General features: G+C 57.8%; 2 protein-coding genes across 3 annotated transcripts in view; one reads left to right on the top strand and one right to left on the bottom strand.

The window, feature by feature from the left end:
* SEPTIN2 (septin 2) overlaps window positions 1-258 on the bottom strand; it is a 47537-nt gene extending 47279 nt beyond the window's left edge. Inside the window, exon 1 of one of the 2 annotated variants that reach the window (XM_006165171.3) lies at window positions 31-258. The gene's annotated coding sequence lies outside the window, so the exon portion shown is untranslated. The remainder of the gene's footprint in view (window positions 1-30) is intronic. The other variant, XM_006165172.3, reaches the window with a different exon arrangement.
* Window positions 7-10644, top strand: part of HDLBP (high density lipoprotein binding protein) — a 65231-nt gene continuing 54593 nt past the window's right edge. The window contains exon 1 of the mRNA XM_006165173.2: window positions 7-70. The gene's annotated coding sequence lies outside the window, so the exon portion shown is untranslated. The remainder of the gene's footprint in view (window positions 71-10644) is intronic.

Here is a 10644-nt window from a genome sequence, read left to right as displayed (position 1 = left end):
GGCTTGCCCGTGTTTCGCCACAGTTCCTACCTTGTGAGCTTGGTTTCCTTACACCAAAAAGAGGGAACAGGTAATGAGATCCTCTCCTCGTGGGCAACTAAAGTGCGGGAAGGGCGTCTTTTTGCTGGGGACCGGGCAAGTTTGCAGGGGGCAGGTGGCGGGAAGGCCGGCGGTGCTGAGTACAGGGCGTGCGCGGGGAGGGCGCCTTCCCGCGGCCTCTCCTCGGGAAGATGGCGGCAGCAGTTGGCCCTGCGCGCCGAGCGGAGCCGGGCCGGTGCCGGCGGGGGGGCGCGGGGCGGGGGCGGCGCACGGGTTTTTGCTGAGTCCCGGGTGGTGCCCGCGAACCCTCGCGTTGCGACCCAGCTGGCCGCCCCGACCCGGATGTCCTTTTCTCCCTAGTCCGCCGAGGCTCACGTCGAGGCCCGGCACAAACACCCGCGCGTCCAGGACGCCTTCCCAGGTTTCCCACGCGGACGGGAAACCCTCTGGAATCCGCGATGAGTGCCGGACGTAGGTTGGGCGCCGAGCCGCTCGGACTCTCAGCCTCCAGGCCGAGGCACGGGGGCGTTTCTGTGCGTAGCTCCCAGGACAGGGTTAGATGCACCGGGATGGCTTTGTGTCCTCTGCCTTCCGGCTTGGCGCGGACTGGGACACCTTGTGAAAGCGAGGGAGAAATGACCCGTGTGCACGTCCACGTGTGCATACATGTATGCATGATCGAGCCACGCTTGTGTTCACACGAAGCGGACGAGCCGTCTTCAGCAGCACAAAGACCCGGCCTTCCGCCCTGAGTTTCGGGAGCCTCTTGTTCCTCGCCACGCTAGGCTCCAGCAGTGGCTTTACGCTTGCCCGGTGTCTACTAAGGACACAGTCACTTGGTTATTAGCAAGTTCCTTTCTCGAAACCCCATTAAGGTAGGATAAGTGGCTAGAGGTTGAGGCTGCTGGAGCGCCACCCTGCCTAATGCGGCTTAACGGTCATTTCCGGCAGCAGGGAGGGGAGGCTGACCCTCAGAGGACACCTGCTGCCTAGGCTGGCCTGCAGCACCTTCAGGGCCAGGGTGCTTGTGAGCCCGGCATTCAGAGTCGGATTTCCAGCATTCACATGCCCGGGTCTCTGTCCCGAGACCTTAGACCTGGGGACCCTGGACTGCCTGCTCAGTGGCAGGGACAGTCCTGCAGAGCAGACAGTCCACACTGAGGAGCGGCCTCTCCGTCACTCCTACTCCGGTGTGCTGGGCACTGCTTAGGACTCCGGCTTACTTGGGTCAGGGTCACGTCGAGGTGGGGAGCAGGAGTGCGAGAATTTCTCCTCTCAGATGCCGTGGCCTCACACTCGGTGGGGCCCTACACAGCGCGCGCCCCCCCACCCCCGGAAGCCAGCTAGCCCCCGCAGTGGCCTGATGACAGAGTTTCTTTGGCTTTAATCTCCTGGTTGTCTTGACTTCAGCTTTGTGGCCCCACTGTGACAGCAGGCCAGTTGAGAGCAGACTTCCTGGAAGCTGCTTGTGCCAGGCGCCGCCCTCCTGTGCTCGTGGAGGGGAGAGGGTGCAGGCCCTGCTCCTCTCCTGGAGCAGCACAGGTGGTCCGGTGTGGGAGACCCATGTGAATATGTCCCCGGGCAAGAAGGGCAGTGTAAACCTCGGGTAGCAGAGAGTGGGCTTCCGCCTGCGGGATCCTCCTCACGTGTGGTCCTCCAGGGCCGCTTCTGTGCACGGTGAAGGTGGTAGCTGTGGGAGCCAGATCCCACATGGCCAACCTGCATGTGAGTCTTGGCCGTGTCAGCTTGAAAACATGCGGGCTGTGTGTGGCCTGTGCCTGCCGAGAGGGAGGAGTGGGAGAAGGCATTGTGTCGGGCCATGCTGCGGGAGGGCTGCATCTCCCTCCTGCACATGCGCACATACTCGGCAATTAGAAAGAGTACAGCTCTTGAACTGGGATTTAAAGGTTGGTAAGAGTTTTCCAGGTGGGTCGGCCGGGGGAGTGTTATAGACTGGAGGACTGGGGAGGAGGGCGGCCTGGTGTTTAAGCTGGTGGAAATAGGCAAGTGGAGAGTTTGGTCTGTTGCTGACATCACCTGGTGGCAGAGGGCTTCCTGCCCTTCAGTGAGACCTCCCTAAACCGCTGCCTTTCTCGGGGACTTGGGAAGGTGGCGCTGAGATCACTGACCTCACTGACCTCACGTGGGTCCTGTAGGTGCTCCATCGGGCTTCCGGTGGAGACCCCATTACTTACCAAAAAGGGCCAGTAACCACACTGTGCAGAGGCCACGCGCAGCCGTGTTCGCAGTTGCTGAGTCGCGGTGCAGAGTTGCCGATACACGGGAAGGTCTGACGGGGTGGATGAGCAGCCCAGGCACCCTAGCCGGCACTGGCCCCGAGCCCCACAGGAAGCAGCGCTGGGACACCACTAGGCGATGACGAGAGACTCTTCCAGTGTGTCCTTCGAAGATCGCTTGCATGTTATTTTGTACTAAAGATGCTTTTCTCGCCTTTTTTCCCCTTGTCTTTCTAAAATCAGACATCTCAGTCACACAATCCCTGGGAAGGTGTAGTCTCGCCAGGCGTGCTGCAGTTCCCGAATCCCGTCAGAGGTGAGCCCAACACGAGCTCTAGGACAGGGCTGGGCCTCCCACCATGTCGGTCATCACTCTGGCACTGGCTTAGCCGTTCCGTAACAGCCGTCAACTGCCAGGCCCTCCCTCTGCCTGGCTACTTTCTGTTGGCATATTCCTAAGTATTTTAAAATTAAAATTGTACCTCAAATCCATGTATGTCCTCACGTACTTTAGAGTCAGATAGTCTGGAGCCAACAGATGGTGTAGTGGTTCCATCGCTGGACTCCCATACGGCTGCCATGGTTCAAGTCCTGGACCTGGTGGCTTGAAAATCACACCATGCACAAAGTGTCCGTGCACTTGCGCCCAGGGTCCCAGGAGGAGGAGGGCTTGCAGCATGGCCTTCCCCCGGGGTGATTTCTTACTTCCTGTCCTACATCTAGGTCTCTCATGAGCGTATGCGGCCTGTGATAAACCGATTTAAAACGCAGTCAAAAAGTGCAGGGCAGGTGTGGAGGGAAGGGAAGCAGTGTCTGAGTGCTGCGCCGCCTCCACGCTGGTGCCCGTGGCCTTGCCTCCAGTGCAGCCCCCACTTCCCACGCGGTCTCCTGGCGTGCCCCTGAGAGCAGATGGAGCGCCTGGCCGGCCCCACCCTTGCCGGCTCTGGGCAGACGGGCGGTGGGAGAGCAGCCGCTCCGAGCCCTCCTCGATATCTCCTGCTGGAAACCCTGGGCCTTTTTCTTTCTACGTGCCGGTGTTTGCGCAGTTCCTGGGGGCCTGGGAGACACGCGGGCGATCAGAGTACAGCAGCTGGGCCACTTCTGTTCCTGTTCTGGCCCCTTCCTAACCAGCCTGGAGGCTGTCCATGCTCCTTGGCTCTAGGACCTTCACTGCTTCTTTCTAAAGCTAAGGAAGCTGCATGTTTGAATTGGTTTTTAAAAATCTTTTTTTTTCTTTTTTTCAGCTCACATAGCTTAGAACCCTGGGTCAACCCAGTTTATTAGAAATTAGGTGTTCAGGGTGGAAGGATGACCCTTGAGGCTGACAGCCATGCGGGACATCCCGTCCTGTGGCCTGTCTCAGGCACACGTGGGCACAGAGAGCTTCGCCTGTGGAGATACCAGCCCGTCACTGCCAGGACGCCGACCCTGGCCCAGGCACCCACAGCCGGAGCGGCCTGCCCAGAGCACCGTGGCAGAGGTGTCTGCAGACACTGCGGGTGTCAGTACTTGCAGGAGTTGGTGGCATTTCGTGATCTCGATGCCAGAGGAGCATGGCGTCCCGTGGTGTCCCATAGCGCCCAGGACAGCCCCACGTGAAGGACACAGGCGCAGGGTGGCTAGCAGGGAGGTCAAGAGGCGCTGGCTGGGCTGCCCTTGGGTGGGGCTGCCCTGTCTCCCAGGCCCGACTTTCAGGTGGAGAGGCAGCGCTGTGCAGCAGAGAAGCCTCCAGGCCGACTAAGCCTCCTGGGTCTGCAGCCCCTGGCGATGCAGCAGGGGACTGAAGGGTAGCCCCCGGTGGCACCATGTGGTGCCATGAATCTCAGCTCCTCACTAGGAGGGCGGGCACAGACAAAGGCAGTCTGGCCACTGTTCTCTGCTCCTGGGTCCTCCCGCTTAGAACTTCATGCATTTTGACATTCAGTTGCGACAGCTAGCCAGTGTGTGAGCATCTGTAGGACTTCTCAAAAGCTTGGAGTCAAAAGGTGACGCCACAATCGCTCAGCACTTGGCACTGGAGGCCTTGCAGCCACCCTCTGCCTGCGTCGCTCAGCGGTGTGGTGCCTTCTGAGAACTGCGCTATAGGCGGCGGCCCCGCTGCAGGACTGTCACCTGGTGTGCTTGCACACACTCAGGCAGTGCGGCCCCGGCTCCTGGGCCACAGCACCGAGTCCCAGTGAGTGGGCAGTGGGACGGTCGCAGGATTCATGTGTGTGAACGTAACCAAACACAGAAAAGGTACAGTAAAACATGCTGAAATCATAAAGGCTAAAAAATGGCACACCTAGGTAGGACACTTAAATGGGTGGAAGGACCAACAGAGGGCATGATGGTTACATCGCTGGATTCCACATGGCCAACCACGGTTCAGGTCCTGCATCCGGCAGCTTGAAACTCACACCGGGCACGTGTGCCTACGATCTGAGAGGAGAATGGATGGGAAGGGATTGCACTATGGCCATCCACTTCGGGGAGCAATTTCTTGCTTTCTGTCTCTCCATCTCTCTTTCTCTGGCGAACACATGTACCCTATAGCAAAGTCTCTCTAAAAACTAAATAGATCAAATTGGGTGGAGGTTGCAGGCATGGCGCTTGCTCTGGGTGAGCAGGTGAGTGGATGGAAAGGCTAGGACATTGCTACCGGCTACTGTAGGTTTTATCATAAACGCTGGACATGCGAGCCATGATAGGTATATAAAGAATATTTCTTGGGAACCAGCAGTTAGCGTAATGGCTATGTCGCTGGACTCTCACGTGGTTGATCGCGATTCACATCCCAGACCCAGTGGCTTAAAACTCAACGCTGGGCGCGTGTGCATGCATACCCAAGATCCTGAGAGGAGAATGGAGGAGAAGGAATTGCGGTGTGACCATCCCTCCTGGGGGGGGGTCACTTCTCGCTTTCTGGTCCCTGTCTGGCAAGCGCACGCACCCTATAGTGAAAACCTAAAAAAAAAAAAAAAAGGAATTTTTCTTTCTTGAATAACAGAAAGCTTATTATAACTTTTGTTTTTGAGACAGAACAGGTTGTGTGCACTCGCTGGTGGGAGAGAGACAGAAAGCAGGAAATCACCCCTTAGTGGGATGGGGATGCACGCACATGTGCCTGGTTTACGCGGACCCCAACCACATTTGGCTGCACGGAGTCAGGCAACGTAACCGTTAAGCCACCTGCTGGTCCCTAGCTGGCGGTAACTTTAACTTTACTGAACGTTGAAAAGCTTTGGCTCTTTTGTAAGAACTCATTGCTTAAACACAGACACTCACAGTAGTACGAAAATGTTTTCTTTCTGTCAGCTTTTTTCCTTTGGTGTCCTTAAACTTCATACTGATGACAGAGGCATGAGGCACACACTTCGCCAAGGCCTGCACAGGGCAGGGCCCGCAGGGGTGGCCGCCCTTGGCCTCCGCATCTCGGCACAGGGGCGGCCGTGATGGGCTTGGTGCAGGTGCAGGCACGGGGCCGGCCGTGTACCGGGCACGCTGTCCTCGGGCAGCTGCCGCTCCCTGGTGGGGCCCCCGCAGGCTGCTGGAAGTGCAGAGCGGCGAGTCCATCAGCAGTAGTACAAGGTCTGTTACCGAGGGCTGTGTAATGGTCTGTGCTATATTCTTTTCTGAATTTTTAGGTGTTTGCTATAGAACACGTGTGCTTGCCAGAGAGACAGAGGGAGAGAGAATACCCCTCAGGGGAATGGCCATGTTGCAGTCCTTTCTCCTCCATTCTTCCCAAGATTTGGGCACAAACCATGGCCTGCCATGTGGGTGTACAGCGCCTTAACCACCACGCCACCTGCTGGCCCCTATTTTTAAATTTTTTAGTGACTTTTTGCTTTAGGGTGCATGTGCTCATGGAGAGACAGGGAGAAACAGAGAAAACAAGAAATTACCTCCTGTGGTGATGTCCACACCACAGTCCCTTCTCTTCCATTTTCCTTGCAGGATTTTGGGCGCACATGCACAGGTGCCTGGTGTGAGTTCAAGCCACCAGGCCGAGGACTTGAACTGGGGTCGACCATGTGGGAGTCCTGCATCTTAACCACAGGGCCTCCAGGCCCTTGTGTTTTATATTTTAAAAACGTGCTGCATTGTGTGTGCTCACTACAGAGACGGGGAGAGAGGGAGAGAGCACCCCTGGGGCACGGCCACCCTGCACTCCTCTCCCTTTCTTGACCCTGTTCCAGTTTTGGGCATTCCCACCAAGCCCTGGGTGTGTTTTCAAGTCACGAGAGTCCGAATTTGAATTGCATGGTGGGCCACATAGGGTCCAGCTCCCTTAGCCACTCAGCCGCAAGGCCAGCCCTGTGCTGCTCCCTCGTGTGACCGGCAAGCCTGTTGACAGCAGTGTCCCCAGAGTGCAAGTCCATGCTGTGCTTCAGTGCTGTGACGACTGACACCCTCAGGGGGCTTTCCGTTCCCTTACGACCTGTTGGGAGCACTTCTCAGTCAGAGCTCTTCCTGAAACACACACTGTGCAGCTGGCCTGTGTCCCTGTTAATTCCAAACCCAGAGTCAGTACACACTCGCCCTCCCCAGGCACGTACGTGTGAGCAGGTTTCAGGGATGGAGCGAGCACCTCCAAGTCCCCGTGTGAAGCCGCCCGTGCATTCACGACACAGCTGTTATGACCTGGGGCCAGGTCTGTCTGCAGCCGCCTCCAGAGGGTCAGCTTTTTGGCCAGACTTGCTGGGTCAGTATTCCTGGCATTGCCAGGACTGCAGGCTGGGCTGCTGACCCACGGTCTCTATGACACTGCTCTGACACACCTGTGTCCTCGCGGTGGCACGGAGCTGCCGCTCCCTGGTGGGGCCCCCCGCAGGCTGCTGGAAGTGCAGAGCGGCGAGTCCATCAGCAGTAGTACAAGGTCTGTTACCGAGGGCTGTGTAATGGTCTGTGCTATATTCTTTTCTGAATTTTTAGGTGTTTGCTATAGAACACGTGTGCTTGCCAGAGAGACAGAGGGAGAGAGAATACCCCTCAGGGGAATGGCCATGTTGCAGTCCTTTCTCCTCCATTCTTCCCAAGATTTGGGCACAAACCATGGCCTGCCATGTGGGTGTACAGCGCCTTAACCACCACGCCACCTGCTGGCCCCTATTTTTAAATTTTTTAGTGACTTTTTGCTTTAGGGTGCATGTGCTCATGGAGAGACAGGGAGAAACAGAGAAAACAAGAAATTACCTCCTGTGGTGATGTCCACACCACAGTCCCTTCTCTTCCATTTTCCTTGCAGGATTTTGGGCGCACATGCACAGGTGCCTGGTGTGAGTTCAAGCCACCAGGCCGAGGACTTGAACTGGGGTCGACCATGTGGGAGTCCTGCATCTTAACCACAGGGCCTCCAGGCCCTTGTGTTTTATATTTTAAAAACGTGCTGCATTGTGTGTGCTCACTACAGAGACGGGGAGAGAGGGAGAGAGCACCCCTGGGGCACGGCCACCCTGCACTCCTCTCCCTTTCTTGACCCTGTTCCAGTTTTGGGCATTCCCACCAAGCCCTGGGTGTGTTTTCAAGTCACGAGAGTCCGAATTTGAATTGCATGGTGGGCCACATAGGGTCCAGCTCCCTTAGCCACTCAGCCGCAAGGCCAGCCCTGTGCTGCTCCCTCGTGTGACCGGCAAGCCTGTTGACAGCAGTGTCCCCAGAGTGCAAGTCCATGCTGTGCTTCAGTGCTGTGACGACTGACACCCTCAGGGGGCTTTCCGTTCCCTTACGACCTGTTGGGAGCACTTCTCAGTCAGAGCTCTTCCTGAAACACACACTGTGCAGCTGGCCTGTGTCCCTGTTAATTCCAAACCCAGAGTCAGTACACACTCGCCCTCCCCAGGCACGTACGTGTGAGCAGGTTTCAGGGATGGAGCGAGCACCTCCAAGTCCCCGTGTGAAGCCGCCCGTGCATTCACGACACAGCTGTTATGACCTGGGGCCAGGTCTGTCTGCAGCCGCCTCCAGAGGGTCAGCTTTTTGGCCAGACTTGCTGGGTCAGTATTCCTGGCATTGCCAGGACTGCAGGCTGGGCTGCTGACCCACGGTCTCTATGACACTGCTCTGACACACCTGTGTCCTCGCGGTGGCACGGAACCTGATCCTGGTGGGTGCCCTGCACGTGTCCTGGGGGAAGTAGGAGCAGTGCTGACTGCGGAAATGGTACTGTTCTGGGGCAGACCCAGGAGCACAGACCCCAGTCCCACACGGCCAACCGTGGTTTGAAACCCAGCTCCAGCAGCTTGAGAACATGCCCAGTGCATGTGCGTGCGTGCACAGAATCCTGGGGGGTGGGGAGGACCGCAGCACGCCCAGCCTCAGTAGGGTGCACCCTCTCTCCAGGCCTCTTCTAGGAGTGGCCACACCTGCAGGGCTTCCAGGGTCTGCATTCGTCTGCCTGTAGGCGTCCCGTCTGGGAATGAGGGTGGGCTGGGGCCTGCACTGACGAGGAGAGGCAGGGAGGACCTGGTGGAGCGGCTGGAGCCTGGGAGCAGGTCGGCTTGCTTCCATCTGTCCTGTTCCCAGACAGAAGCCCACTCCACAAGGTGTGATCCTGCTGCAGGGCTCCGACCTCCATCCTATCGGGACCTTGGCATACACAGACAGGCCTGCTGTGGTTTCAAGCCACCATGGGCTGGGATTCAAACCGCGATTGGCCACCTGGGACCTGGCCCCTACGCATGCGCTTCCCAGACCGGCCTGCCCTTCACAGCCCCTGGCCAGCTGGATCAGGGGGCACCTTAGACACAGCTGGAGCTGCCACAGCCCTGCTGCAGGCACTGTTCTGTTTATTTCTCTTTATTTAGAGAAATTTTTGCTATAGGGCACGTGCACTCACCAGAGACACACAGACAGCATCCCCGGGGGGTGGCATCGCTGCAATCCCTTCTTCATCGTCCTCTTTGTATCTTGGGTATGCACACCCACGCACCAGGTGAGTATGAGCCACCCGCCCAGGACTCAACTGCAGTGGACCGTGGGAGAATCCAGTAACGGTGCCGGCCAGGCACGTCCTAACCCCCCTCCCAGGGGAGCTGTGGTGTGACTGGCAGCTCTGCACGGGAGGCTGCCTGGCACCTGGCAGTGGCAGCGGCAGCAGGGCTGGGCAGGCCGGGCGTGGTTCCTGGGGAGGGAGGGTGGCCTCTTAGTACCTGGATGGCAGCTGCCTGCATAGCAACCGGCCTGTCCCGGGGGTCCCACTCGACTCCTGGAGGAGTGAGCAGCACTTGTGCAGAGGTTGCCACAACAGGCGGCCGCCGGGGACACGGAGCAGCCGGAGGGGCTCCCCTGGAAGGACCACACCCAGAAGCACGCATGGGCGAGGGGGAGAAGGCCACAGAGCGACTGCAGGACTGGGAGAAGCGGTGCTGAGAGTGTCGTTTATTTGGCACTTTTTTCCGTGTCTGGATTTGAAGTTGAGGCAAGTAAGCTGCTGAGAAGCTATTCCGGCATCAGGGTTCCCTTTGCGATTGACGTGGTTTCGGATTCCTTGTATGGGACGGGAAACTCTGCTCTCTGTTTATTTTAATAAATAAGTGAGTGAAATACAGAGAAGAGGGTGGAGCCGGCCACAGCCTAACGCTGAAGGGAGCTGGATCCCACAGGTGCACCACAGTTTGGATACTGGCCTGGCAGCTCGAACCATGCCAGGTGCGTGTGTGTCCGGATCCAGACGGGGAGAGGTGGAGGAAGAGGGGCTGTCCTGAGACTGTGCCCCATTCAGGGTTCTCTCTGTCTCTGTCTCTGTGTGTCTCTCCATCTGTTGAGTGCACGTGCCTTCTGGCAACTGAAAAGAGAGTGCAGGGATGGCCTGCCTGCTCTGGCTCCTGTCCACGGCTACCCTCTGGGCGAGTTCCATGTTGTTTGACTGCGCCTCGTACCGTTAGACACCCTAGAGGGTGTGCGTGGAACCGCAGAGTCTTAGCTTCCTGACCTCGGGTCCTTCATGCTGGAGCGCACAGGCCCTGCGCGGGTCTCACCGGAGCACCAGAGCATGCCCCGTCCCAGCGTCCTGCTGGTGGGAGCAAGCCTGGGCACTGCATCACCGTGGCAGCTTCTCTGTGTCACTCCCACGTGATGGGCTCCCTGATCTCTGCAATGCCTGTCCGTTTCTAAGTGTTCCACGTGGGGTTACTGAATTATAGTTATTCTGACTTGTTTTTGGTAAGTAGGTGGCCTTGTAGCTTTGCTTAGATCATAGATCATTGCATGTGAGTGGTCAGTTTGATGAGAGCAATTTTTTCTCGAAGTGAGGCTTTTGTTTTGATGCATCTGCTCTGCCCAGCACTGCCGTGCCAGCCCGAGACTAGAGTTCTGGGTGACTTGGACACCTGCACAGCAGCCCAAGGTGGCTGCCTGCTGCCCCCACGCGGCCCGTGCCAGCCGG

Source organism: Tupaia chinensis, unplaced genomic scaffold, assembly GCF_000334495.1.
Source record: "Tupaia chinensis unplaced genomic scaffold, TupChi_1.0 Scaffold143823_1, whole genome shotgun sequence".
Classification (NCBI taxonomy): Eukaryota; Metazoa; Chordata; class Mammalia; order Scandentia; family Tupaiidae; genus Tupaia; species Tupaia belangeri.
The sequence above is the reverse complement of the archived record's forward strand: the minus strand, read 5'-3'. Positions and strand labels throughout refer to the sequence as shown.